Below are 27008 nucleotides of genomic sequence, written 5' to 3'. Positions count from 1 at the left end.
TGTTTACAGTGTTGGACTTAAAGGATGCATTTTTCTGTTGCCGTGTTGCATCTCAGAGCCAGCCAATATTTGCATTTCAATGGGAGGATCCTTACAAGGGGACAAAAACTCAATTAACGTGGACAAGGTTGCCTCAGGGGTTCAAGAATTCGCCAACACTTTTTGGAACAGCCCTAGCCCAGGATTTGTCTAAATTTCCTTCAGTGCCTGGGAAAACGATTCTTCTACAATTTCTGGATGATTTATTGCTTGGGTGTGATAGCTATGAGACTTGTAAAAAAGCCACAGAGGATTTGCTTTATCTCCTTTGGGAAGCAGGATACAAGGTGTCTCGGAAAAAGGCTCAAATTTGCCAAGAGACAGTGAAATATTTGGGTTTTCACATTTCTCACCAGCAGAGGGCGTTGGGATCCGAAAGGAAGGAAGCCATATGTGTCATTAAGGAACCCACAAGCCGCAGGCAATTGCGAGGGTTTTTGGGGGCAGCAAGCTTTTGCCGTATTTGGATCCCTGATTTTAGCACCCTAGCAAAGCCTCTATATGAAAGCACAAAAGGCAGAGAGAATGGCATGCAGAACAAAGGAAAGCTTTCAATATGTTAAAGTCAAAACTGATGCAGGCACCAGCCTTGGCCTTGCCAAATCCAAATAAAGCTTTCCATCTTTTCGTTCATGAGAGGTCTGGGGTTGCAGCAGGGGTCTTGACTCAAGTATTGGGAAGTTGGAAAAGACCTGTAGCTTATTTGTCAGAACAACTGGACGCAGTGGCAAAAGGATGGCCACCTTGTATGAGATCAGTAGCTGCAACAGCCCTATTGGTCAAAAAGGCATTTAAATTCACCTTTGGACAGGAAATTTATGTGAATGTGCCTCATGCTGTTTTAACATTAATGGAATACAAGGGAAGTTACTGGCTTTCTAATGAGCGAATGGCGAAATACCAAGGGCTTTTATGTGGTAACCCACAAGTGCATTTGCAAGTTGTGAACACCCTGAACCCCGCTTCTTTGTTACCCCTTCCTGAGTCATTGGATCATGAACCTCATGATTGCATTCAAGTAATGGACGCAGTTTATTCTAGCCGTCCAGATTTGCAGGATGAGCCTTTAAAAGACCCAGATGTGGAATATTTCACAGATGGAAGCAGCTTCATAAAGGAAGGGCAAAGGAGAGCTGGTTATTCTGTGGTTACTCAAACTGATGTCATTGAAGCACAGCCTCTGCCAATTTCATCCTCAGCGCAGAAAGCAGAACTTGTGGCTTTAACCAGAGCGCTTCAGCTAGCAGCTGGTTGTAGCGTAAACATCTACACAGATTCAAAGTTTGCTTTTTTGACTTTACATGCCCACGGAGCCTTGTGGAGAGAAAGGGGGCTCATTGGGGCAGAAGGGAAAGCGCTGAAATACGGTCCGGAATTAGAAGCGCTTTTGGAAGCTGTATGGGCTCCAAGGAAGGTTGCGGTCATACATTGCCGAGGCCACAGCAAGGAAACCACAAAAATAGCAAAGGGAAATCAATTTGCAGATTTGGCTGCAAAACGGGCTGCTTTACTACCACTGCCACCTGCCTCTATAACAGCATCTCTTTTTCCTACAGCAGTGGATATAGAGCAAATAAAGCCCATCTACACAGAAGCAGAAAAGGAATGGGCTCGACAGGAAGGGGGGTACAGAATGCCACCACAGGATGGATGGTTTATTCTTCCAGACCAGCGAGTATTTGTCCCAGAAGCCTTAGGCAGGGACATAGTAAAACAATATCATGAGTCCACTCACTATGGGGCCACAGCATTGCGGGAAAGCCTAAACAGACAATTTTACATAACTAGGATATCCCAGCTGGCTGAAGCAGTGTCACGTGCATGTCTCCTTTGTGCAAAAAACAACCCCAAGCAAGGCCCAGTACCTCCACCAGGAATACAGCAAACAGGCTTAATGCCAATGGAGAATTTAATAGTGGATTTCACGGAAATGCCAAAGGCAAAAGGGTTTAAGGCGCTTTTGGTTTTTACACGTTCTCTTACAGGTTGGCCTGAAATTTATCCCACTAGAACAGAAACAGCCCGGGAAGTTGTTAAACGCCTTCTAACAGAAATCATTCCAAGGTTTGGTCTACCAAGATGTATAGGCAGTGACAATGGTCCAGCTTTCATTGCATCAATAGCGGATGGTGTATGCAAAGCCTTGCAAATACAATGGAAACTACATGCGGCCTATAGACCTCAAAGCTCAGGGAAAACAGAGAGGATGAATCGGACTCTCAAAACACAGTTAGCAAAATTGTGCCAGGAAACTCATTGTAAATGGGTAGACTTGTTGCCTATAGCTTTGTTCAGGATCAGATGTTCACCAACAAAGAGACTGAAACTTTCCCCTTTCAAACTTTTGTATGGGAGACCTCCTCCAATAGCCAGGGGAAAAACAGCGGACTTAACTCAAGTGGGGGGGCAAATAACAGCAGAACAAATCCAGGCTCTTTGTCGTATTTCTCTTGATTTAAACAGGTGGTGTCTCGAACGCACTCCCATCAGCTTAGCCGATCCAGTCCATCCTTTCCAGCCAGGAGACCGAGTTTGGGTGCGAGAGTGGAAAAGCGAACCACTGACGGCTCGGTGGAGAGGTCCCTACACAGTTCTGCTGGCCACGCCTACAGCGGTAAAGGTAGCGGAAGTAACCCCGTGGATTCATCATTCTCGTCTGAAGCGGTCTGAGGGTCATTGGAACTGTGAGCTGAACCCGTCAGACCCTCTGAAGTTGAATCTCACCAGGAACCCCTGCACCTAGCCCCTCCGGAAGCGGGCAGGAGCACGGGCAACGGGACTACAGGTCTGCTCTCACTGCACCTGGAAGCCAGTGAGTCTACGCACACCGGAAGATTTGGGAGCTGCGCCAGCGTATGGGAGGACCCCTACCAGTTAAAATTTCAGTCAATCCCAGATTTCAGCCAGACTTTGCATATAAACCCTTAGTACAAATAACAATAACAAGGGTAGACAAAAGGAGGGACATTCGTGACAAGTGGGTGGATTGGGTAACTGCATACGGTTGTTACATCCCTTTCTTTCTTTGGGAATTCTACATACCGGATTGGGCACAAGCAGGTCCAAGACAATAGTTCACATACAAGGGGAAGAGTACATGCCAGGGGAGCCAAGGAGAGCCATACGCAGCTTGTCCTACCCACCTCCCCAAAGGGCATTTCCTTGTGCTATTTTGGTCACTGTAGCTGTTTTCCCTCCACCACCCACAGGTCCCTACAAGGTAGCAGTTGCAGAGTGTATACAGTGTGAGTTGACCTCACCAGCTCGACCAGAACCTGGGGACCACTAATAAGTCCACTGGGTGCGGCCAAGCGGGAGGCTATATCTCACCAAAGGGTATGTTCTGGTACCTGCTACCTTATATAATTGTTGCAACTTCACTCCTGCTGCTCCTGATCATTCTGTTCTGTATATACAAGAAGGATCACAGTATTGACATCAACCTAGAGCCAGAACTGATAAGGTTCAACCTTGAGGGCTTACGGGGGGGAAATGAAAATGAAGATTCTGTTGATCTTGATGTGCTTGTGGCTCCAGAGAGGCCCAATGGTAGTGGGTAATGCCTTTATAGAGCATGCTGAACACATGCTCCAAATATATGGGGAGAATGCTACCCTATATTATGAACACCCAAGGAAGGTAGCAGACATGTCCCTTATACCAGGATTAATCAAGGATCCTGATGTTGTTTTGGCAGGCCTGCTTTACAATCAGAGTGGCCTCTTTGCAGCCCCACCTTCTGAAATGAATGACATCCCCTACCGATATATTAGATATACCAGAACCACAAAAGGTTTATGTTTTTGTTGTCATTCCACGGGAGTATGGAATTCCAAATGGAAGTATTGGCCCCAAGTTAAGTACCACATTGACAAAGGATGGCTGGGAAACTATACCCAATGCACTGATAAATTTTGGCTTTGGGGTTCCCACAATGCCTCCTACCAGGGCAATACTACCTCTTCAGATTTGTACCCATACTTTCCTCAGTATTCGGTTAATTTCACTGGACATGGGTCCATTTGTTCTGGCTGGATGATTAAAGATCCTAACCTTTGGTTTCTATATGATGGATTGGCAACAAATTTCCACCCAGGAAATTTCCAGTGTGTCGGCGTGGGGGCATTTACCTTTCCGGTTACGGTGGAGGTCAATCGCCAGGTACCCCACCTTGCAAGCAGACGGAAAAGGGCAGCCCTAGGCGAACGCTGTGAAGATGAAATTTTTCTGGCAAACTCTGTAGGGAGCGTTGGGGGAGGATTTATAGGTTTCCTCTCAATGGGAGTTTACCCAGGAATAGTTTCTGAGCAAAATAGAGAGGCGCTGTTTGTGTCCCATTAAACTTTAATTAGTTTAATGTAAATGCCCAGTGCACTTCCTTCTTTAAAAGTCTCACCACGGCAGAGGATTTCGCGCAGCAGCTAAGAAGGGCAGGAGAGGCAGCATCTTCCCAAAAAGGAGTCCTGGAGCATGCGGTTTGTAAATCAAAATAAGGTTTATTTACAAAACACCAAAAAACAACCCTGGCGACGAACCACACATCTCAGCAAAACACACACCCAAAAGGGAGAAGGGGAAGAACAAACAAACAGGGGGACTATTTATACAGACTCATGTTCCTGGAAGCCTAATGACCTCCAGCTGCTCAGTGATTAGAGCGTTTCTGCTACTCTTTTAACCCTTTGATAGCAACACCCCCTCTCGCTCGTAACACTGAGCTGTACCAACCTTAATACAAATTTAAACCTGAACAGAAACATTTATGAGATTGCGGACTCAAAGCTTTTGTAAAACCGTCTGCGAGATTTTCTTGGCTTGGACAATACTTTAGTTCAATTAAACCTTGTTTTACACTTTGGCATACATTTTGATAACGGATATCCAAGTGTTTTGTGTGCGCCTTGAATTGACCTGATTTAGCTAGTTTAATACAAGGTTGATTGTCTTCCCACACTCTGATAGGTAGGGAACATTCTCCAAACAATTCTTGTACCAGTTGCTTATAAAATTCCAGTTCTCTACATATATCTGATAACGCATTGAACTCAGATTCAGTTGAACTTAAAGCTATAAGTGATTGTTTTCTTGATCTCCAACCAATTAGTGCATTTCCAAATTTTATCGCTATTCCTGACACTGATTTTCTATCTGGTCCAGCATCTGCCCAACTGCTGTCGGCCCAACATTCAAGTTGTGTGCTGCCCTCTGCTGATAGTTTTAAGCGAAAGCTTTTGGTGGTTTGGAGATACCTTAAAACTCTTTTTACTCCTTGCCAAGCATGCATTGATGGTTTTTCAGCTTGTCTACACAGCATGTTGACAGCATATGTTATATCGGGCCGAGTCCACTGTGCAATGTGGAGTAGACTGCCTATCGCTGACTGGTAAACCCCGGGATTACAGAACTCTGCCTTTTGCTCAGTTTGAGCATCCTTTGTGTAACTTAACTCCATTGGGGTTTTAACACCAGCACAGTTGTTCATTTTAAACCTTTCCAGCAACTGCTGGATTTTAGCTTCTTGGCTAAGCCAATAGTTACCATTTTCATCTTGCTGAATTTTAACACCTAGATAAACAGATACATTGCCTAGTGATTTTATCTGAAACCTTTCTCCAAGCTTTGTGGCAAATTGTTGTGCAAGTTTATCATCCTTTCCACTGTATAATAAATCGTCAACAAATATCAAAACTGCTTCTTGTTCACATCCCGAGCCTTTTAGATAAAGACACGCATCTGCTGCGCTCTTTCTGAACCCCATGCTCTCTAGAGCATCGTTTAAGCAGGAATTCCAATTACGGGCGGACTGTTTCAACCCATAAATGGATTTGTGTAGGCGCCAGACCTGGTTTGGCTTGTCTCCTTCAAAACCTGGTGGTGGTGTCATATAGACTTCCTCCTGTAAGTCTGCATTTAAATAAGCCACATTGACATCAAAATGAAACAGCTTATTTCCCTTCTTAGCTGAAGAGGCTAGAAGCATTCTTAATGACTCCGATCTTGAAGTAGGGGCATAGATTTGAGAATAGTGAACACCTTTGTGCTGCGAAAACCCTTTTGCAACTAGCCGGGCTTTATATTGCAACTCTTCAGTAGTTGTGGGCTTTAAACGATATACCCATCGACAACCTACAGCTTGTTGCCCTTTCGGAAGCTCTGTACTTGTAAACACACCGAGAGACTTCATTGAAGCCATCTCTTTTTCCATTGCTTCCTGCCACTTTACGGCTTCTGAGCTTGGAAGCTGTTGTACTTCCATATAGCTTTCTGGCTCACACTGTGCCATATTTACGTATACACTTGTCACCTTAAACCGCTCTGGCGGCTTGCCCTTCGTGGCGCGTTTTGACCTGCGCAATTGCTCCTCTTGTGCCCCCTCTGACCGTTGGCTGTCAGAATCTGTCTCAGACTTTATGTCTGGACGTGCCTCTAGGGATAAAGACCTCCGTTTAGATACCTCCCTTGGGCTTGGTGTTGCAGGTGACCTGCTTTGCTTTTGCTGTCTGCTAGGCCTACTGACTGGCGAAGTTGGAGCACTCCTAGATTCTGGCTTTTCTACCTTAGGAGAAGAACCTCGTGCCTGATCAGAATCTGCATCTGAACCATGTGCACCATCCCCTTCTGGCTCATCACTCTCTGGACTTTCTTTCTCAGCATGAATGCCTAAATCATCTCTCAAAATGTCAGGGTTAGCGTGTAAGTGAGTCCATCCGGACTGCTCACAAAAATCAGCGCTCCTACTGAGGACCACTCTTGTAGTATCCCCACCTGGGTCCACAAACCTCCAAGATTTGGCATGTGGTTCGTACCCGCAAAAGATGAGTTTCCTAGCCCTTGGACTTCCCTTTTTCCTTAACGCTTTTGGGATAAGTACATAGGCTTGAGATCCAAACACCCGAAAGTAATTAACTTTGGGCTTCTTCCCATATAAAGCAAAATAAGGCGTAGTATCAATTACCGAATTATATACTCGGTTCAGAATATGAGTAGCCGCCTGCCAGGCTTCCGCCCAGTAACTTTGAGGAAGTTTAGCATCAAACAACATAGAGTTTGCCAACTCTTGCAGAACCCTATTTTTACGTTCGGCCACGCCTCCTTCTTGGGGGGAATAAGGTGTAGACAGACGATGCTTAATTCCCTTTTTCTTAAAGAAATTCTGCAACACAGACCCGGTAAATTCTGACCCTCTGTCTGTCTGGAAAGCAAGTACTCTAGTACCGAATTCAAGTTCTACCGCATGAACCCAATTTTTAACTGTTTCTGCAGTATCTGCTTTTGTTTTGAGAGGAAAAAACCATGTAACCTTTGTTTTGTCATCCGAGAGACACAGTGCATACTTTGAACCTCCCATGCTAGCAACAGGCATTGGGCCACATAGGTCCATATGCACAAGTTGGAATACTTTGTCAGATTTCCTATCTGAACTGGGATAGCTGCATCTATGAACCTTCGCACTTTTGCATGCAGTACAATCCAAATACTTAGTACATTTGTTCAATTTGCACCCTTCTGATAATTCAGGTTGCCTTTTAACATACTGAAAATTAATATGCCCTAAACGGCGGTGCCATAAATGAACACAAGAATTATGGGTAGGCGTGTTCACACAACCAGCATGAACCTGTTCAACTTCATCTGGACTTGTCTCAAAATAATATAACCCATTTCTGCATTCCACCTGCAAAAGAGATACGTTATTCTTTGAAATAGTGCAAACCCCATTTTCAAACACAGTTTTAAACCCATTTCTATCAAGTTCTGACACAGACAAAATACACCCCTTTAGTCCCTTTAGCACGTAGGCATCAATTTCTGTTTGCAAACAATTCAAGAACACTGTGCCTACAGTCTCTAAGGAACGTTTAGTTGAATCTGCCATTGTCACAACTTTAGGGGTTTGCAAATGTCTGCAATTCTGCAAACGTACACTAGATGGCGCCACCAGGTGGTGAGATGCACCACTGTCGATCAACCAGCGTAGATTGCTGCCTTGGCCACGCCCTTGCATCAACGCCATTGCTGAAGCCATGTGCTGTGTGCTGTGGGAGTAGCCACGACCTCCTCCTCTTCTTCGACGTCCCCTGGAACTCCTTGTCTGGTAACTAGGGGTAACGGCCTTGTTGCTGTCTTGACCAGGTTCACGTGTGCAATTCCTGATTAGGTGGGAAGGGGAACCACAGCGAAAACAGTGTCTAGCTGCAAAAGCATTTACTGTGTGCTCAAACTCAGCATCAACACTCTTAGGCACAGCATAACTCCCCTTTAAAGACAAACCTCTTTCTCTTTGCCTTTTATCCTGTTCATCCGCAAGCCGAGAAGAAATGTATTCAAGGGTTAATTCAGTTGAAGGCATAGCTTCCAAAGTTAGAGCTAGAGTCTCATAGCTTTTATCAAGAGAAGACAACAATATGTATGACTGCTGCTCCATAGAGAAAGGAATGCCCAGCTGTCTTAGTTGATTAAAGGCAGACACCATTTTGGCAATATGTTCTTTCACACACGCTCCCGGTTGGAGACGTAAATCAAACAAACATCTTGTAGCATGGATCTTGGCCCCCGCAGTGTTTCTGGAATTTAACCGCTGCAGAACCGTCCAGACCTCATGCGTGTTCTTTAACTCAGAAACATAAGGCATTTGCTCTGGTCCCACTGCCAAAACTAGTAGACCTTGGGCTTTCCTGTCGCGTTTCTGTGAAGCTGCTGCTGCTGCTTTGGCTTCTGCAGACGCGTCTGCAGCTGCCTGTAAAGGCGGTGCTTCAGTACAGCTCCACAACTCTTTTGCTTGCAACCAAACCCTTACTCTAGCCTTCCAATCTTGCCAATTTTTCCCATTGAGTCGCGTAAACGGGACAGTAAAACTTTCCTGGGACTCTGCCATCCTCCCTGGGGCTTAGGAACGATACTCACACACCTGTAGACCGTCTCCCAGCTGCTGAGGTGGCTCCTTGAGGAATCAGACGTCTTCCAGCGAGTACAAACTGCGCAGTGCCTCTTTAAAACTTTTCTAGGCACGTTGCAGGACTCAAGCTGCTTTGGAGGCTTTCGTTGTCGGCAACCACTTCTGTCTTCACTCCAGTCCTTGCATAAATCACTCTGAACTGCTCTCCTTATCTCCTTCTTGACGTACAAACATCCATAACCTGTCCCATTAAACTTTAATTAGTTTAATGTAAATGCCCAGTGCACTTCCTTCTTTAAAAGTCTCACCACGGCAGAGGATTTCGCGCAGCAGCTAAGAAGGGCAGGAGAGGCAGCATCTTCCCAAAAAGGAGTCCTGGAGCATGCGGTTTGTAAATCAAAATAAGGTTTATTTACAAAACACCAAAAAACAACCCTGGCGACGAACCACACATCTCAGCAAAACACACACCCAAAAGGGAGAAGGGGAAGAACAAACAAACAGGGGGACTATTTATACAGACTCATGTTCCTGGAAGCCTAATGACCTCCAGCTGCTCAGTGATTAGAGCGTTTCTGCTACTCTTTTAACCCTTTGATAGCAACAGTTTGCTCTCACATGCAGGCTGGAGAAAACTATCAATGCCAACACCCGTATCTTGCGCTCCCTGCAGGCAGAGGTTGAGGATCTGAACCAACTGACTATGACCCATAGATTGGTTTTGGACTACCTCCTTGCACGATCAGGCGGTTTTTGTAAAATTGTCCCAAAAGGTCAATGCCGGGTTAAATTCCATGACCTCAACAAGACAATCGAAGACGAACTGCAAAAACTGCAGTCTCTGGTAGTTGACAACACACCTGCTCGAAATCCCTGGGAAAAGATGTGGTCATGGATCCCAGGAGAGGGGTGGGTGCATAGCTTTCTGACTGCCTTGGCTATAGGAGGATTTATTTTTCTGTTGCTTCTTTCTGTAATTCCTTGTTGTCTGTCTTTGCTTAGGGGAATGATAGCCCGCAATGTTAAGCATCTCACTGACCCTCAGATTCTGGCAATATACCGAGCTTTGCCCCCAGTGCCAGAGGAGCCAGAGGAAGACGATGGTTACGAGCGAATGCATAGGGAACCAGTCCCAGTGCAGGAACAGGTCCCCTCGCAGGAAACAACGGTTTATTCTGATGTCCTGAGTGGTGTTCAAGCTCAGGAGTCAGATGAATCTTCTCTCTGAGCTTGAAAAGGGGGGAATGAGGCAAGGAAGAAGGGCTACCCCTATGCTATCCATATAATCAGTTATCAGTAATCAATATATTCATTATATATCCATATATGTTTGCACATAATCAGGGCTTACAGCATTTTATAATCCTTTTTGAATCAAAGGGAAGCTGTGCCTTAGCTAATTGCAAACTGCTTGAAACAGCAAGTTAGGAGCCGACCTTTCCCCCACAAACATCTGTGTACCCTGGACAAGGGGAAGACGTGAATCAGAGATTCTGGTACAAAATCCCCTCAGATACAGGCTAAATTAATCCACAGAACAGGAAGAGCAAAACCGCAAAATGTCCAAGCTCCCTGTCCTGTCATAACTAGGGGAAAGGTTAGACAGAGCGTCACTGGAAGCATTGGAAAGCAGAACTAGAACCCTGTGCTTGGCCAGTGCTTGACCAGGGTCGGGTAGCATGACAAGAGCTTGCTGATTGGCTGATTCTCGCTGACAATATTGTGAGTCCCTCATGATTGTCTCATGATCTATGATTTGCTGTGATCTGCTCAGGTATAAGACCTCTGGATTTCTGTCAATAGGGGTCCCAGTTCCTTTTGGAAGAGATTCCAAACTGGGTCCTTATTGCCTGGCAATAAACTTCACCTTCTTATTCTCCATTGCTGAGTCTGCCTGATCCTTATTTTGACACCAAGCGAGTACCCACTTGCGATCCTTGCTCCCCTCAGCTCTCTTTGCAAAGTCGTTTAGCAGAGTTTGCAGCGGCAGAAACTGTTGCCTTTGTGTGTGGGTAATAAATCAGACTGAACGCAGCTTCTTGCTAATCTCCAACAGTCTTTAATGAGAAGGAAAACATCATAAATCAGCCCGGCGAGAGAGCAGACATCCTTTCGCTCTCTCAGCCAAAAATGAAAGGAAACTCACACACAGAAAGATTCCCGTATGTGAACATAACCACGCCTCAGAATGTGAGACGTCACACAGAACTGTTTAACCCTGTAAGTTCTGATTCTCCTCACAGTACGCCCTGCCTACAATTTCTGCGTCTCCAGCCTTTGTTTTTTCTCCTCTACTTTCACTTTTGAGGAGAGTGGACTGTTCGACAATGGATAGTCTGCTGTAAATAAAAACTGCTTTTAGCTGCTAAGATCCTGAGTGGACTTTATTTAAGCACACTGAAGAAAGCAATTGAGTTTGCAGCTTTCTCTGACTGCTGCTTATCTCTGCGTTTGCTCAGAGCCTTTGCAATGTGGCCTTTGAAGTCCGGAGGCCTGGCTGGTAGCTGCGCAGCCGAAGCGGGCTGGGCGCCAAGGCTTATCTGAGCAATAAATATTCTTCAGCTTATGGGCGACATTAACGGCAATTGGGGAAAGCCTGCTTTGAAGTGCTGTGTGCTTAAAAAGGCTGTGAAAGTTGAGAAGCTGCTGTTTTTTGCTGCCGAAAGAAAAAAGTCCTGCTTTGAGGCTTTGCCTGGGAGAAAGCAGGGAAACTGGCTGAAATGCTGTGTGCTGCAAAGAGCCACTGGAGGCCTCTCCTTTGAAGCTGCCTGGTATGCGTGAGTACTTCAAAGCCCCAATGGGAGCACTGGGGGAGGAGATGGCTGAGCTCCAGGACTTTTATGATGTCCCGTTTGAAAAGCTCACAACCCAGTCCTGGGATATATGGATTAGGAGAGTAAGGGGGTGTTTTTTGGCCAAAGGGCTCTGGAGTATAGCCCAGAAGGAGCCGGCCCCACCCATGCCAGTTGCTGCTGAAGATGGCGCAGCAGACCTGGAGGCTGCTTTGCTGGAAGATAGAGAGCAGAGAATGCAAAGAGAGCTCTGCATGTTGAGAGCAAGCGTGGACGCTTTGCTGTTGCCCCACCTGGAGGGCTCAGGCCGCCTGGCAGGTGCTGAGGAGTCTGTGTGAAAGCTCAGCAGGAGCCCAGGGCCGGGAAAAAGCTGAGAGCAGGGAGGAAGCCGAGAGCCCAGTGGGGGCTGCTGGCCATGTTCCTGAAGTTACAGCTGGGAGTAGCTGCTTTGTCTCCGAGGGGCCGTGTGATGTAGAGGCCCGCAACCAGAATGCTGGAGAGCGTGCAGGCCCAGGCTGTGCACCCAAAGGTGGGGGTGCTGGGAACGCAGAAATGGCTGAAGAGGGAGCTGTGAGAGCTGTTGCTACGCGTCACCGCTGTTATCGCTGTGGCTCCCCCTCCCATCTGGTGAGAGAATGTCCAGTGGAGGCACAGGAACAGCCGAAGGCCGTCTCCCGTAGCAACCAGATAAAGGGCTCTTCTTCAAAGCGTGGGAAAGGCAAGCCAAAGGCAGCTGGTAGAGACACTGAACATAAACATTTGGCAGCCTCTATGGCTGCAGTCAAGAGTTGTCAACAGGATGCTGTGCTGGCTTTTTTAATAGACAGTGGGGCGTCCCATCACCTAGTGCCATCTGCAGGATTCCTGGAGAACTGCACCTCTGTAACTTCTGGGAAGACTGTCTGTTTAGCAGATGGGACTCGACACCCACTCACGCAAACTGGCTCACTGTTTTGTTCTTTCTTACAGGATTCAATCCAGGCTTTTGTTGTTCCAGGACTGTCCTGCGCGTTGCTGTCTGTCAGCGCCCTTCTTGCTGAGAACTACAGAGTGTGTTTTGAGAACAATAAGTGTTCTATTTCTAAGAATGGACAGCAACTAGTCAGTGTTGAATGTAAAGACAGGTTGTTTGTGATAGATGCTTCTTTTGCAGGTACAGGTGACACGGAGGTGGCTCAAGCACAGTGTGCCAACGTTCCAGTTCATGATGTGTGTGCTCACTTATGGCACCGACGTATGGCTCATGTGTCCTGGGGGTCAGTGAAGAAGATCCCAGAGTGTACGCAAGGGTGCAAAACGAAATCATGTGCTAAGTTTCTAGATTGCAGAACGTGCAAGTCTGCAAAGGTAAAGACGTGCACATACCCTAGGTCTGAGAGGGTGACCACTAGGGCTTTTCAGTTAATTCATGCAGATTTGTGTGGTCCAATGTCTGTAACCAGTATGGGCGGAGCCAAATATGTGCTGGTTCTGATTGATGACCATACACGCAACTCCTGGACCTTCACGATCCAACACAAAAATGAAGCTGCGCCGCTAATCAAAGACTGGATTGCGGCTGTGGAACTGCAGTTTTCCACACGGGTGCAAAACTTTCAGAGCGATCGTGGTGGGGAGTTCACCGGGTCTGCATTGCAAAGTTTCTTCCGCAAAAAGGGGATTCAACACAGATTGTCCTCTCCACACAGTCCCCAACAGAACGGGATTGCGGAAAGACGGAACAGGACTCTAGGGGACATGTCCGCAGCTCTTTTGTTTGATGCCGGGCTCCCACAGTGCTTTTGGGGGGAGGCTTGGCAAACGGCCAACTTTATTCTGAACAGGTTGTTCAATTCAGTGGTAGGTGACACACCGTAATTCTTGCTGCACGGAAAGAAGCCAAAAGTGCACTACTTCCGCGTTTTTGGCTGTGAGGCTTGGGTCCTCATACCAAAGGCCAAACGCAAGAAAGGTGAACCCAAGTCCCAAAAGATGATTTTCTGTGGGTATGAGCCAGGGACCAAGGGGTGGCGGTTTGCTTATCCGTCAGGGAATCAGTCCAGGATTCTGCTCAGCAACAGTGCTGAATTCTGTGAGCAGAGTGGCTGGGCAAGGATACATGGGAACCCTGACATCCTGTCAGAGAGTCTGCTTGACTCTGCCGATGAAGGAGAGGAAGAGGTTGAACCTGCTACTGAGGCTCAGAGTTCAGACCCAGTGCAGGCAGAGGGGAGAACTTCTCCCAAGGCTGTGAAGATTGAGCAACGCAGTGCTCCATCTTCCCCCACAGGTTCGGCTGAGAAGTCCAGAAGGCGCAGTAAGTCAGAGGGGGAGCTCTCTGATGCCAAGGACGTTCTGGCTGGCCCTAGTGGGTCAGGGGGGGTTCCTGAAGTAGTGCTGCGCCGTTCAGCTCGGACGACCAAGGGGAAACCTCCTGAAAGGTTTGCCGTCACTAGCGTGTGGGTCGGAATGGCACAGTGTGAACCCGAGAGTTTTGAGGATGTTCAGAAACTGCCTCAGGAAGAAGCCAGGAAATGGCATGAGGCGATGCAGAAGGAAATGAACTCAATGGAGTCTCTAGGTGTGTTCTCCCTCACGAAGTTGCCGGTGGGCAAACAGGCCGTGGGTAGCCGCTGGGTTTACCGTCTTAAGCCCACAGCGACAGGAGAACCGCAGTATAAGGCCAGATTAGTGGCGAGAGGATTCACGCAGCGCAGGGGGTTGCATTATACGGAAGTTTATGCTCCCACCTGTAGGAGTGAATCTCTACGTTTGGTCTTGACCATTGCTGCACAAAGAGGGTTGCTGGCGCATCATTTTGATGTGGACGTTGCTTACTTGAACTCAGACCTCCAGGAGGATCTGTACATGCTTCCTCCTCCAGGGTTTGAGGGCAATGAGCAAGGTACTGTGTGGAAACTTCACAAGTCAATTTACGGTCTGAAGCAATCGGCCAGGAATTGGAACTTGTGCCTGAATGAAGCTTTGGAGAAGCTAGGTTTCAGGAAGAGTCTTGCTGACAGTTGCCTGTTCCTTAGAGGATCAGGAGACTCACAGGAACTGGTGTTATTTTTCGTTGATGACATCATCCACATTGGAAAGGCAGACAAACAGGTGCAGAAGTTTGCCAAAGAGCTTGGGAAACGGTTTCAGCTCAAGAACCTGGGTGCAGTAAGGATCTACCTGGGCGTGCAGATAGTGAGAACTGAGGATGGTAGCTTCTTGCTCAGTTAGAAAGGCAAGATTGAGCAGTTGCTTGAGAAGTTCAGAATGTCCGATTGTGCAGGAGTTCGGACACCCATGGAGACAAACTTTGTGAAAGAGAGCCAGCAAGCAGAAAGTGCCGAGTTTGAGAATGCTGAGCTCTTTCAGTCAGCTCTAGATAGTCTGTTGTACCTGTCCCAATGGAGCAGACCAGACATTGCCTTTGCTACCAACCTGCTAAGTAGGGAAGCGTCAAAGCCCAGTGTGAGTGCTTGGCACGGTATCAAGCGGGTACTGCGCTACCTGCAGCATACCAAAGACTTCTGTCTTAAGCTGCCAGCTGAAGGTGAGGCGAAGCTCACATGCTATGCGGACAGTGACTGGGCAAATTCGCAGGACCGCAAGTCTGTGTCTGGGTTGGTGGTAAAGTTTGGGAAGTCACTAATTGGGTGGAAGTCCCGGAAGCAAAGTCTCATTGCGCTGTCTTCTACTGAGGCTGAATTCAGTGCACTGTCTGATTTGTGCCGGGAACTAGAGTTCTATAGATGCTTGGTGCAAGAGATCTATGGGGATTGTAGCTTGCCCATCACGGTTTGGGAAGACAATCAACCTTGTTTGAAATTGGCTGAATCTGCGCAATTTAAGGCCAGAACCAAGCATCTGGGCATACGTTTTCAAAATGTGTGTCAGAGTGTTCAGTCAGGTTTGATTCGGCTGAAGTATTGTGCCAGTCACATTAACTTGGCCGATGGATTTACCAAACCTTTAAGCTTCGAGCGTCATGGGGAGTTTTGTGGTGGTTTGGAGTTGGGGGTAAGTTCTGTACATACTTTCCCCACAGTAGCGCAGGGCGAGACGGGGTGTGAGGAGAACCTGAGCTTACAGGGTTAAACAGCTCAGAGTGTACGCCCTGCCTACAAATTGGGAGGGGGGAGATTCTGCGTCATTTCTGAGAGTCTCCAGCCTCTGTTCTTTTCTCTCTACTTTCGCTTTTGAGGAGAGTGGACGTGTTTTCACGATGCTGTTCGCTGTGATAGACAATGGGTAGTTTGCTGTAAATAAAAACTGCTTTTAGCTGCTAAGATCCTGAGTGGACTTTATTTAAGCAGACTGAAGAAAGCACTTGAGTTTGCAGCTTTCTCTGACCGCTGCTTATCTCTGCGTTTGCTCAGAGCCTTTGGAATGTGGCCTTTGAAGTCCGGAGGCCTGGCTGGTAGCTGCGCAGCCGAAGCGGGCTGGACGCCAAGGCTTATCTGAGCAATAAATATTCTTCAACCTCCCTCCACCAAGCCGGCCAGTTCTGCAACTTCTCAGAGTTGGAGAACATGCTTCGTGACCTCCTCATCGGTGGTCTGAAGGTTGAGAAGCTGCAACGACGCCTCTACGCCAAGAAGGACCTAACGTTCCAGGTCGCTCTGGAGGAGGCCCTGGCAACGAAAGCTGCCGAGAGGTCGACGCAAGAGGCATGGCCGAGCCTGCCATCCCAACTGAGGGTCCACCATGAAGACCTCGCCGACGACTCAGGATCCGACAGGGAGGAGGTGCACCAAGTACAGCGGCGCACTCAAGCAGCGCACAGACCATAGCCACCTTGATGAGAAGGAGGGAACTGCGCAAGCTGCGGGGAGAGTCACGAGAAGAGGACCTACCGTTTCTGCAACGCAGAGTGCAGGCAGTGCAGAAAATAGGGACACATCGCCCGGGTGTGTCAGGCTCGGCCCACCCGACGGCAGGCATCAGATGACCGATCCAAGAGCCCCAGGTCCAGGGGCCCAATGCACCAAGGCAACTCAGCGGAGCATGGAGCTTGACACGGGTTCAACTCTATCTATAATCTTGGCAAGGACCTTAAGGAAACTGTGCCCTAGTGGGGGTCCCAAACTCAGGCTGGCCCCATTCACCCTCCGGGACTTCCAGAAATTTAAGGTCACCACAATGGGGGTGGGGACCTTCAGGGTGCAATATCGAGGGCGGACGCGGCAACTGGACTTGCTTGTGGTCAAGGGCCCCTATGTTAGCTTACTGGGATTGGCAGGCCATTTGTGATGCCCCAGCGCCCAAGGGCAAGACTGAACTTCAGGCCTTCTTAGGACTATTGAACTTTTACCATGCCTTCCTTCCCCATAAGGCGGCGGTAGCGGAGCCCCTACACAGACTCCTGCACAAGCGGGCTCCTTGCGTGTGGGGCCAGCGCCAGGAGGCTGCATTCCAGGCAGTCAAGGACTTGCTCATCTCAAACTTGGTCTTGGCACACTTTGACGAGAGGCTGCCAGTGGTGCTAGCATGCGACGCCTCACCCTATGGCATCGGCGCTGTCCTGGGACACCAACTCCCAGATGGAAGAGAGGTCCGGTGGCATACTTTCCCCAGACACTCGACGCAACTGAGCGGAACTACTCGCAAATCGACAAGGAGGGACTGACCACAAGCCGTTGCTTGGCTTTTTTGCCCCCCAAAAGCAAAGCTCCCTAAGTTCTGTCTCCTCGCATCCTCAGGTGGTCAATTTTCCTTGCCGGCTACCAGTATGCACTGATTCACCGCCCTGGGAAGGCGATGGGCCACACGGACGCCCTCAGCAGGCTACCACTACCGGAAACAGGCCCCGACCCAGCGCCCACGCAAGAGGTTATGAGCCTGGAGCTGCTTCCCGACCGCCCCATTCAGGCACAAGAAGTTGCGCACCATTCCAAGAAAGATAGTGTCATCTCCCGGGTCCTGGACTGGGTGTGGAGGGGATGGCCCAGCAGCAGCCCCGGGCCAGAATTCGCCGGCTACACAACCCGCAAACATGAACTGTCAGCCCACAAGGGGTGCCTGTTATGGGGAAGCAGGGTTGTTGTTCCCCAGCCCCTCCGCAAAAGGGTCCTCACAGCCCTACACAAGACACACCCAGGGGTAGTAAGAATGAAGGCCCTTGCCAGGAGTTATGTGTGGTGGCCGGGGATCGACGGAGAGATAGAGGCCTGGGTCAAACACTGCCAGGCCTACCAAGAATCCCGTCCAGATCCCCCAAGGGCCCCAATCAAGTCCCGGGAGTCCTCCCGAGCACCATGGTCACGCCTGCACGTGGACTTTGCTGGCCCCTTTCAGGGGAAAATGTTCTTCATAGTGAGTGATGGATTCCTACACCAAATGGCTGGAAGTCGCACTGGTACCGTCCACTTCTACGTCCGCAGCCATCCGGGTACTACGCAGGCTGTTTGCAACCCACGGGCTCCCTGACACTCTCATCTCAGACAGCGGAACCGCATTTACGTCAGGAGAATTCCAGACCTTCACAGCGCAGAATGCCGTCCGCCACATCTGCTGGGCGCCCTTCCACCCTGCCACCAATGGCCAAGCAGAACGCATGGTGCAGACCACCAAGGACACCCTCCGCTGCATGACGTAAGGCGATTGGGAGTAGCGCATTGCCACATTCCTTCTAGCACAGCACCCCCAGCTCAACGACTGGCCGGAGCCCTGCTGAACTACTGATGGGCCGGCGCCTTGCAATCAGATTGGACCACCTTCACCCCGATAGAGCTCAGGATGAGGTAGTGGGGGGGGAGGCAGGAACCCCCAGACCTTCATGGCTCAGGACCCAGTGTACGCAAAGAATTTTGGGGCAGGCCCGGCATGGGTACCCGGCACAGTCACCAGGTTCACTGGCCCCATGTCGTACGAGGTGCTAACGGAGGGGGGGCAATGCTGGCGCCACCACTGCGACCAGCTATGGTGACGATTCCCGGGTGAAAACCAGGAGGAGGACAGGTCAGAGGAGTCCCAAGGGAACAGTGGGGCAGCGAGGCCTGTAGAGCAGGAGGGGCCAGCAGGAGAGGCAGAATCAGTAAATACAGAGAGGACCCGCAAGGCCGAAAGGACACCGGAACCAGAACCACGACTGAGCGAGCCGGTTGCACCAGACCAAATGTCCCCATCACAGCCAGCATCCTTGGAACATGAGCCAGAACCTGAACCCTGGACCAGGGAACACACCAGGCCGCAACGCACACGTAGGCCGCCGGCGTACCTTGAGGACTATGAATGCGACCTCCCGGGCAGGACTGGAACTTAGAGGGGAGGGGTGTTATGTACTGAGTTGAATAGGATCCAAAAGGCAGCAGTGAGGCGTTCACAAAGTAAAGGAAGGATTGAACTCTGATTAATAAGAATACACACAGAGGCTTGAACCAGGAAGACTCTGGGAAGGGTGCATATAATCGTGTCTCTCTGTGCTTGTCCGTGTGCAGCCCCTGGCCCAGGTAGTTTTATTCACAAAAGAACTTTTTACAGAGTGTTCGTAAGAACCAATCAGATTTCTTCTGAGCATTTCAACAAACCCACGTGGGGACAAGTTAAACCACCAAAACTAATTAACAGAACTACAAAGGAGTCCATTTGGCAACCCCAGAGGTGATAAACAAGCAATACACATGATAAGGAGGATGGCCAGGAGGACAGCAATCATTATCACCTTCATGTGAGATCTGTTTCCTGCCCCTAAGATTAACATCCTAAAATTACCATATCAGAAAGCTACATCAAAGAAGCTTGCCCACTACCTTTGATGACCCAGGACACCTGCCTGTCTAAGCAACTGTGCTGTGTATGTGACTTGTGAAGAGAGAGAGATGGAACAGGGATGCATAGGTGTAGATTGATCAAGAATCATATCAAAATAGTTTAAACCCAGTCAACGCAATGCTTTCATTGCTGACACAGATGGCTTACTCTATATTTGTTATAATTCCTCATAGCAATCCCACCTGATCACTACACAGCAGTCTGATTGGTCCTAGAACAATGCAGCAGTATGATTGGTCTGCAGGAGCCACCTAATCCAGCTCCAGGTGGAAGTGAATCCACAACCTGATTGGCCTACAGGAGAATTCCGGGATTAGCCAATTAGCAGATATTGTGGGGGAACTTTCATTCCTCGCTATGATGAGCTGAATAAAGGGCATGAAATCCACACTTGACTCCGAGTATATTTCAGCTGCCCTATGCCAAGCCTCCCCCCTTTGATAGTCCTTCTCCCAAGGTGCAGAACAAAAGTGGAACAGTCTCCACAAATATGGACAAAGCACAAAGACAAGTAATATCTAAGGACGGGAGACTACCAAAGACTTTCTTTGAACTGACTGAAACCATGGACCTGATCGATATTTGGAGAACAAGGAACCCTCTGGAAAGAGAGGGAACCTTCTTCTCTGAAGCAAAAATGACCTGGACTAGAATTGATCAAATCTGGATTTCTAGCAATCTGGCACTAAGAGTGAAAAAAACAGAAATCTGCACAAAAACCTGTTCCGACCATAATGCAGTTAAGATGGAAATGAAATTAACAACGGCTGGAACCTTTAGATGGAGAATGAATGACACCCTATTTAGAGATGAAGAAATTTATCAAAAGGCCCAAAAAATATTGAAGGACTATTTTGAGATAAATTTGAGAACGGAGGTGGAAAAAAGAATAGTATGGGACGCAAGTAAGGCCGTGATGCGCGGTTTCCTAATTCAGCAGAATTCTATAAAGAAGAAAAAACAAAATGAGAGGAAGGAAAAGATTTTGAACCAGATAAAAGAAGGAGAGAAGAAATTGAGATCCAAACCAAAGTCTCATGAGATTTTAAGAGAAATAAAATATTATCAGACGCAATACATGGAATTGATGAATCAAGAAATAGAATGGAAGATAAAGCAAATGAGGCAAAAGACATTTGAATCGGCAGATAAATGTGGAAAACTGCTGTCATGGCAACTGAAAAAGAGACAAAAGCTAAACACTGTGACATCCTTGGAAATAGATGGGAAACTTATTAACAAACCAAATGAAATAAGTAACTGCTTTCAAAGTTTCTTTAAAAAACTGTATGCACAAGGGCCTACAAACGAACAAGAAATAGAGGAATTCGTCAAAAAATATGGATTATCAAAGATTTCAGAACAAAACAAAAGGATTTTGAATGAAAAAATTACAGAACAAGAAATAGAGGGTGCCATCCAGAATATGAAATTGGGGAAATCACCAGGACCAGACGGTTTGACTGCGAAATATTACAAAGCTCTTAAGGAATGGTTAATACAACCATTGAAGGAAGTATGTAATCAAATATTAGAGGGGAAAAAGGCCCCCGAATCGTGGAAAGAAGCATTCATCTCACTTATACCGAAGACAGAAACTGAGAAACATCAAGTTAAGAACTACCGCCCTATATCACTCTTGAACGTGGATTATAAAATCTTTGCAGACGTTTTGGCGAAAAGATTTAAGAGAGTTTTGGTAGAGGAGATTCATAAGAATCAAACAGGCTTTCTCCCAGGGAGACACATGTCAGATAATGTGAGGAACATTATAGACATTTTGGAGTTGCTGGAGGTGGACATTAACAGAAAGGCAGTTTTAATATTTGTGGACGCGGAGAAAGCCTTTGACAACATTTCTTGGAATTTTATGAAGAAGAATCTCCATGGGATGGGGGTAGGCCAAGGGTTTGAAAATGGTATAGGTGCAGTATACTCTGAACAAAGAGCTAAACTAATTGTGAACAATGTGGTAATGGATGAAATACCAATAGAGAAAGGGACACGACAGGGATGCCCTATATCTCCTCTACTCTTTATATCTGTCCTGGAGGTTTTGTTAAATATGATTAGAAAGGACCAGCTGGTTAAAGGAATACAGGTCGGAGCCAAACAATACAAATTAAGGGCATTTGCAGATGATTTAGTGTTAACCTTGCAACAGCCAGAAGCTAGTACCAAAAGAGTCTTAGAATTAATTGAGATATTCGGCCAGGTAGCAGGATTTAAACTAAATAAACAGAAAACAAAGGTGCCGGAAAAAAATTTAACAAATGAAGAAAAAGATAGGTTTCAAAGTGAAACTGGGTTGGAAATAGCAAAAAAGGTTAAATACCTGGGGGTAAATTTAACATCTAAAAATGTGAACTTATTTAAAGATAACTATGAAAAATGTTGGTCAGAAGTAAAAAAGGATCTAGATATATGGTCTAGGCTGAAACTTTCCTTGTTAGGCCGAATTGCTGTTATCAAGATGAATGTATTGCCGAGAATGCTGTTTTTGTTCCAGACGTTGCAGATCCTAGACAAGATGGACTGCTTCAAGAAGTGGCAGAAGGATATATCTAAATTTGTCTGGCAGGGCAAAAAGCCCAGGATAAAATTTAAGATTTTAACTGATGCGAAAGATAGAGGGGGCTTTGCCCTGCCAGACTTAAGACTTTATTACGAATCAGCAGCATTTTGCTGGTTGAAGCAATGGCTACTTCTGGAGGATACAGACATTTTGGACTTGGAAGGATATGACAATAGTTTTGGTTGGCATGCATATTTGTGGTATGACAAGGTAAAGGTGTATAAAAGTTTCAAAAACCATATTGTAAGGAAAGCACTGTATAATGTTTGGAATAGATATAAGGATTTATTGGAAAGTAAAACCCCCAGGTGGCTGTCACCAATGGAAGCAAAGGCAGTGAAAAAACTTAATATGGACTCTAATTGGCCCAAATACTGTGAAATCTTAGAACAAGATGGTGAAAAGCTGAAGCTTCAAAGTTTTGAGAAGCTAAAGCATAAAGTTCGAGATTGGTTACATTATCGTCAGATAAATGAGACATTTAAGCAGGACAGGAAACTTGGCTTTCAGAAGGAGAGGTCAAAGTTAGAAACAGAATTGCTAGAACCCAATACTAAGAATCTATCTAAAATGTATAATTTGCTGCTGAAATGGAATACACAGGATGAAACGGTGAAATCAGCTATGATTAAATGGGCACAGGATATTGGTCATGATATTATGTTTGCTGACTGGGAACAGTTATGGACCACCGGCATTAAATTTACAGCATGTACTGCCTTGAAAGAGAATATAATGAAAATGATCTATAGGTGGTACATGACCCCAGTCAAGCTTGCAAAGATCTACCATTTGTCCAATAATAAATGTTGGAAGTGTAATGAGACTGAAGGCACTTTCTACCATCTTTGGTGGACCTGCCCAAAGATTAAGGCCTACTGGGAAATGATCTATAATGAAATTAAGAAAATCCTTAAGTGGACATTTGTAAAGAAACCGGAGGCTTTCCTCTTGGGCATGGTCGGCCAATTGGTACCAAAGAAAGATAGGACATTCTTTATGTATGCAACTACAGCAGCAAGAATCCTGTTGGCAAAGTATTGGAAGATGCAAGAACTACCCTCTCTGGAAGAATGGCAGACGAAGGTGACTGAATACATGGGACTGGCAGAGATGACCGGCAGAATTCGTGACCAGAGGAAAGAGACAGTGGAAGAGGACTGGAGAAAATTTAAAATATATCTTTAAAACTATTGTAAAATTGTGGACTGATAAGATGTCAAGGGGTGAGAAACAAAGAATTACAGCTGTAAATGTTAAATCTTAAGTAAATTTAAAAGAGATTTGATTAAAAATTGACTGAAGGGTTGCTTGAAAAAATGATAAAATAAGGATGTGGTGAAAGGAAGGCATGGGGAAGTCAAATTTTTGTTGTATGTTTTTGATGTGTGTGTTTTGTTTTGTATTGTCTTTTGTATGTGTAAAAAACCAATAAAAATCTTTTAAAAAAACAAACAAGTTGTTTTGTTCCAATTCTGGTACCGACCTAATCCTTAAATTGGTCTGTTTGTCTCTTAGTTCAATCAAGGACAATTGCGCCTTATGTTCCTCAAGTTCTTTATTAATTGGCTGTATCCTTTCTTCTACCGCCTGCGCCTTCTCTTTTGCTTCCTTAGCAATTTTTCTTGTCAGTTTAGATTCCTGCAGCAACCGATCAATGGCCTGTGTGTTGGAGCTGATAGTTGTGGTGTTTAAGTCAATTTTAGCTGACAATTTTTCCAAAGCTCCAAATATTTTATCTAATGATGCATTTAATGTCTCTTCAGAGCCCCCACCTTTTGCTCCAGGCTGTCCAAATTCTTCCTTTTCTAAAACAGGTGGGGCTACTACTGATTGTCTTCGTTGCTGCAGCCTGGTTTTTATCTTTGAGGATTTTTCCTGGGATTTTTCCTGAGGTTGAAGCTGATCCATTACTTTATCTTTGAAACTCAAGGTCACTCTCACGGTTCAGATTCTTTAGTAATGGGAAAATTTCCTGGCCAGCTGTAGTGGAAAATCCCCAGTTATATCACAAGCCTCCTCTAGGGGATCTCCTTGGCAACAATGTTCTTTTCAAAGTAACTTATTTCTGTAGGCAGTAGTATCCTTCAGTCAAAAGCAACAGTTACAAAGAGGGTCCTTCAGTAATGTCAGTTCAGTTACAGAGTGATCTCATGTAGTAACAATGTCTTTAAATGGTGCAAAACTTTCCCTGCTGTCTCTGGCAGTCCAATATCAGGGATTAAGCGGTGGTCTTTATTTTCCCTCGCCCTTTTTCCTTCAAGCGAAAGATTTCTTCTCCTCCCCCCCCACTCTGAGGGGGGATACTTATTCCAGACATTAAAATTTAGCTCCTTTTAGCTCATCTTTCCAAATTCTTAGCTTCAAAAGTCTTTGCTTTAGACCTATTTACAAAACCGGAAGACGGACTTCCTTTTTGCGCCTTCCCGCTTCAGTGCCAAATTCAAGTGCATTGCGTCGATCAAAGCAAACAAATCCTTTGATCTTTCCCTTTTAACGAAATCTTACTCACGGGTTGTAGTTTGAAAGCCGAATTTTCAAAGGAAAAAGGTCAGCGCTCTCCGGCATCAGCTGTGCAGCTTCGCTCCGCAGAAGTAGCGATTAACTCTCAGCACCGCGCCGCACAACCCCGTCTCACTCCGGAGCTTTTTAGCAAGCCCCTTTACCAAGGGGGGGGGGCAAAGGTGCCCGCCGAGTCCCACGGTCGCAGGCTTTGCTCGCCTGTGGTTTTTGGAAGGGTCTCCGCTTCACTGCAGCGGATAGACCCGATTTCCGCGGAGCTTCCCCCTCTGTATCAGAAGGAGACCGCCATTGCGGTTGGCGCCGCCTCCGGAAGTCTAAAAGGCTCACTGTTCTGCTGAAATGCTGGTAGAAGGACCATTTCCTTAAGTGTATTTTTCCTACATTATCATTTGATAGCAGTTCCTGTGTCTGTTGTTCTCTGATTGTTCTATTGTACCATCCCTCTAAATCACTAGGAGTTTTACCTGAGGAAGCAGCTCTATATAATTGATTGTGTGCATCTGCCTGAATTGTATATTGACTAACAGATACATAAATTAATAAGGAAATACGTTCTGAGCATACTATTGCATGGAATTTGCACAGTGTAGTTAATTCAGCTGAAGTTAAGAATTTATATAGCCAAGCGTTAATAATCAACTCAAGGAAACATTGTCTTTGGCAGCATTTTCCTTCTGCTGGGCCTCCAGCATTACCTTTTGTTTTGCAAAGTGTTAGTTAAAGGACATTTCCCTGAGAGCGATTTTCTTTGATTCCATTTGATTGCAGTGGGGGGGCTGCATTGCTCTGCTGTTCCTATTGTTTCATCACTACATGCTTGTGAGTTGCTCCTCAGGAGGCAGGTTTAAATATTTAGCTGTGTCTATCCACCTGACCCATTTGTTTGGTGGCAAATAAATAAATTTATAGACATATACAAACGGAACAGTCAAGTGATGAATAATTATTTCATATCATCGTCAGCTACGGTAGACAATTGATTTGTTGTTGTTGTTGTTTAGTCGTTTAGTCGTGTCCGACTCTTCGTGACCCCATGGACCAGAGAACGCCAGGCACCTCTGTCCTCCACTGCCTCCCGCAGTTTGGTCAAACTCATGCTGGTAACCTCGAAAACACTATCCAACCATCTCGTCCTCTGCCGTCCCCTTCTCCTTGTGCCCTCCATCTTTCCCAACATCAGGGTCTTCTCCAGGGAGTCTTCTCTTCTCATGAGGTGGCCAAAGTACTGGAGCCTCAGCTTCACAATCTGTCCTTCCAGTGAGCACTCAGGGTTGATTTCCTTCAGTATGGAGAGGTTTGATCTTCTTGCAGTCCATGGGACTCTCAAGAGTCTCCTCCAGCACCATAATTCAAAAGCATCAATTCTTTGGCGATCAGCCTTCTTTATGGTCCAGCTCTCACTTCCATACATCACTACTGGGAAAACCATAGCTTTAACTATACGAACCTTTGTTGGCAAGGTGATGTCTCTACTTCTCAAGATGCTGTCTAGGCCTGTCATTGCCCTTCTCCCAAGAAGCAGGCGTCTTTTAATTTCGTGGCTGCTGTCACCATCTGCAGTGATCATTGAGCCCAAGAAAGTAAAATCTCTCACTACCTCCATTTCTTCCCCTTCTATTTGCCAGGAGGTGATGGGACCAGTGGCCATGATCTTCGTTTTTTTGATGTTGAGCTTCAGACCATATTTTTCGCTCTCCTCTTTCACCCTCATTAAAAGGTTCTTTAATTCCTCCTCACTTTCTGCCATCAAGGTTGTGTCATCTGCATATCTGAGGTTGTTGATATTTCTTCCGGCAATCTTAATTCCGGCTAGGGATTCATCCAGCCCAGCCTTTCGCATGATGAATTCTGCATATAAGTTAAATAAGCAGGGAGACAAAATACAGCCTTGTCGTACTCCTTTCCCAATTTTGAACCAATCAGTTGTTCCATATCCAGTTCTAACTGTAGCTTCTTGTCCCACATAGAGATTTCTCAGGAGACAGATGAGGTGATCTGGCACTCCCATTTCTTTAAGAACTTGCCATAGTTTGCCGTGGTCGACACAGTCAAAGGCTTTTGCATAGTCAATGAAGCAGAAGTAGATGTCTTTCTGGAACTCTCTAGCTTTCTCCATAATCCAGCGCATGTTTGCAATTTGGTCTCTGGTTCCTCTGCCTCTTCTAAATCCAGCTTGCACTTCTGGGAGTTCTCGGTCCACATACTGCTTGAGCCTTCCTTGTAGAATTTTAAGCATAACCTTGCTAGCGTGTGAAATGAGTGCAATTGTGCGGTAGTTGGAGCATTCTTTGGCACTGCCCTTCTTTGGGATTGGGATGTAGACTGATCTTCTCCAATCTTCTGGCCACTGCTGAGTTTTCCAAACTTGCTGGCATATTGAGTGTAGCACCTTAACAGCACCATCTTTTAAAATTTTAAATAGTTCAGCTGGAAT

At 46.5% G+C, this 27008-nt stretch overlaps 2 long non-coding RNA genes across 2 annotated transcripts in view; one reads left to right on the top strand and one right to left on the bottom strand.

The window, feature by feature from the left end:
- The window catches only part of LOC309361324, a 65189-nt gene extending 49197 nt beyond the window's left edge, over positions 1-15992 (top strand). Inside the window, exon 2 of the long non-coding RNA XR_014164422.1 lies at positions 15778-15992. This is a non-coding gene — a long non-coding RNA (uncharacterized lncRNA). The remainder of the gene's footprint in view (positions 1-15777) is intronic.
- Positions 1-27008, bottom strand: part of LOC309361320 — a 367676-nt gene that overhangs the window by 172503 nt on the left and 168165 nt on the right. The gene's annotated exons all lie outside the window — the stretch shown is intronic.

Source organism: Podarcis melisellensis (genome assembly GCF_964234715.1).
Source record: "Podarcis melisellensis genome assembly, chromosome: W".
Lineage (NCBI taxonomy): Eukaryota > Metazoa > Chordata > Lepidosauria > Squamata > Lacertidae > Podarcis > Podarcis melisellensis.
Note: the sequence above shows the minus strand (reverse complement) of the source record. Positions and strands in the feature narration are given on the sequence as shown.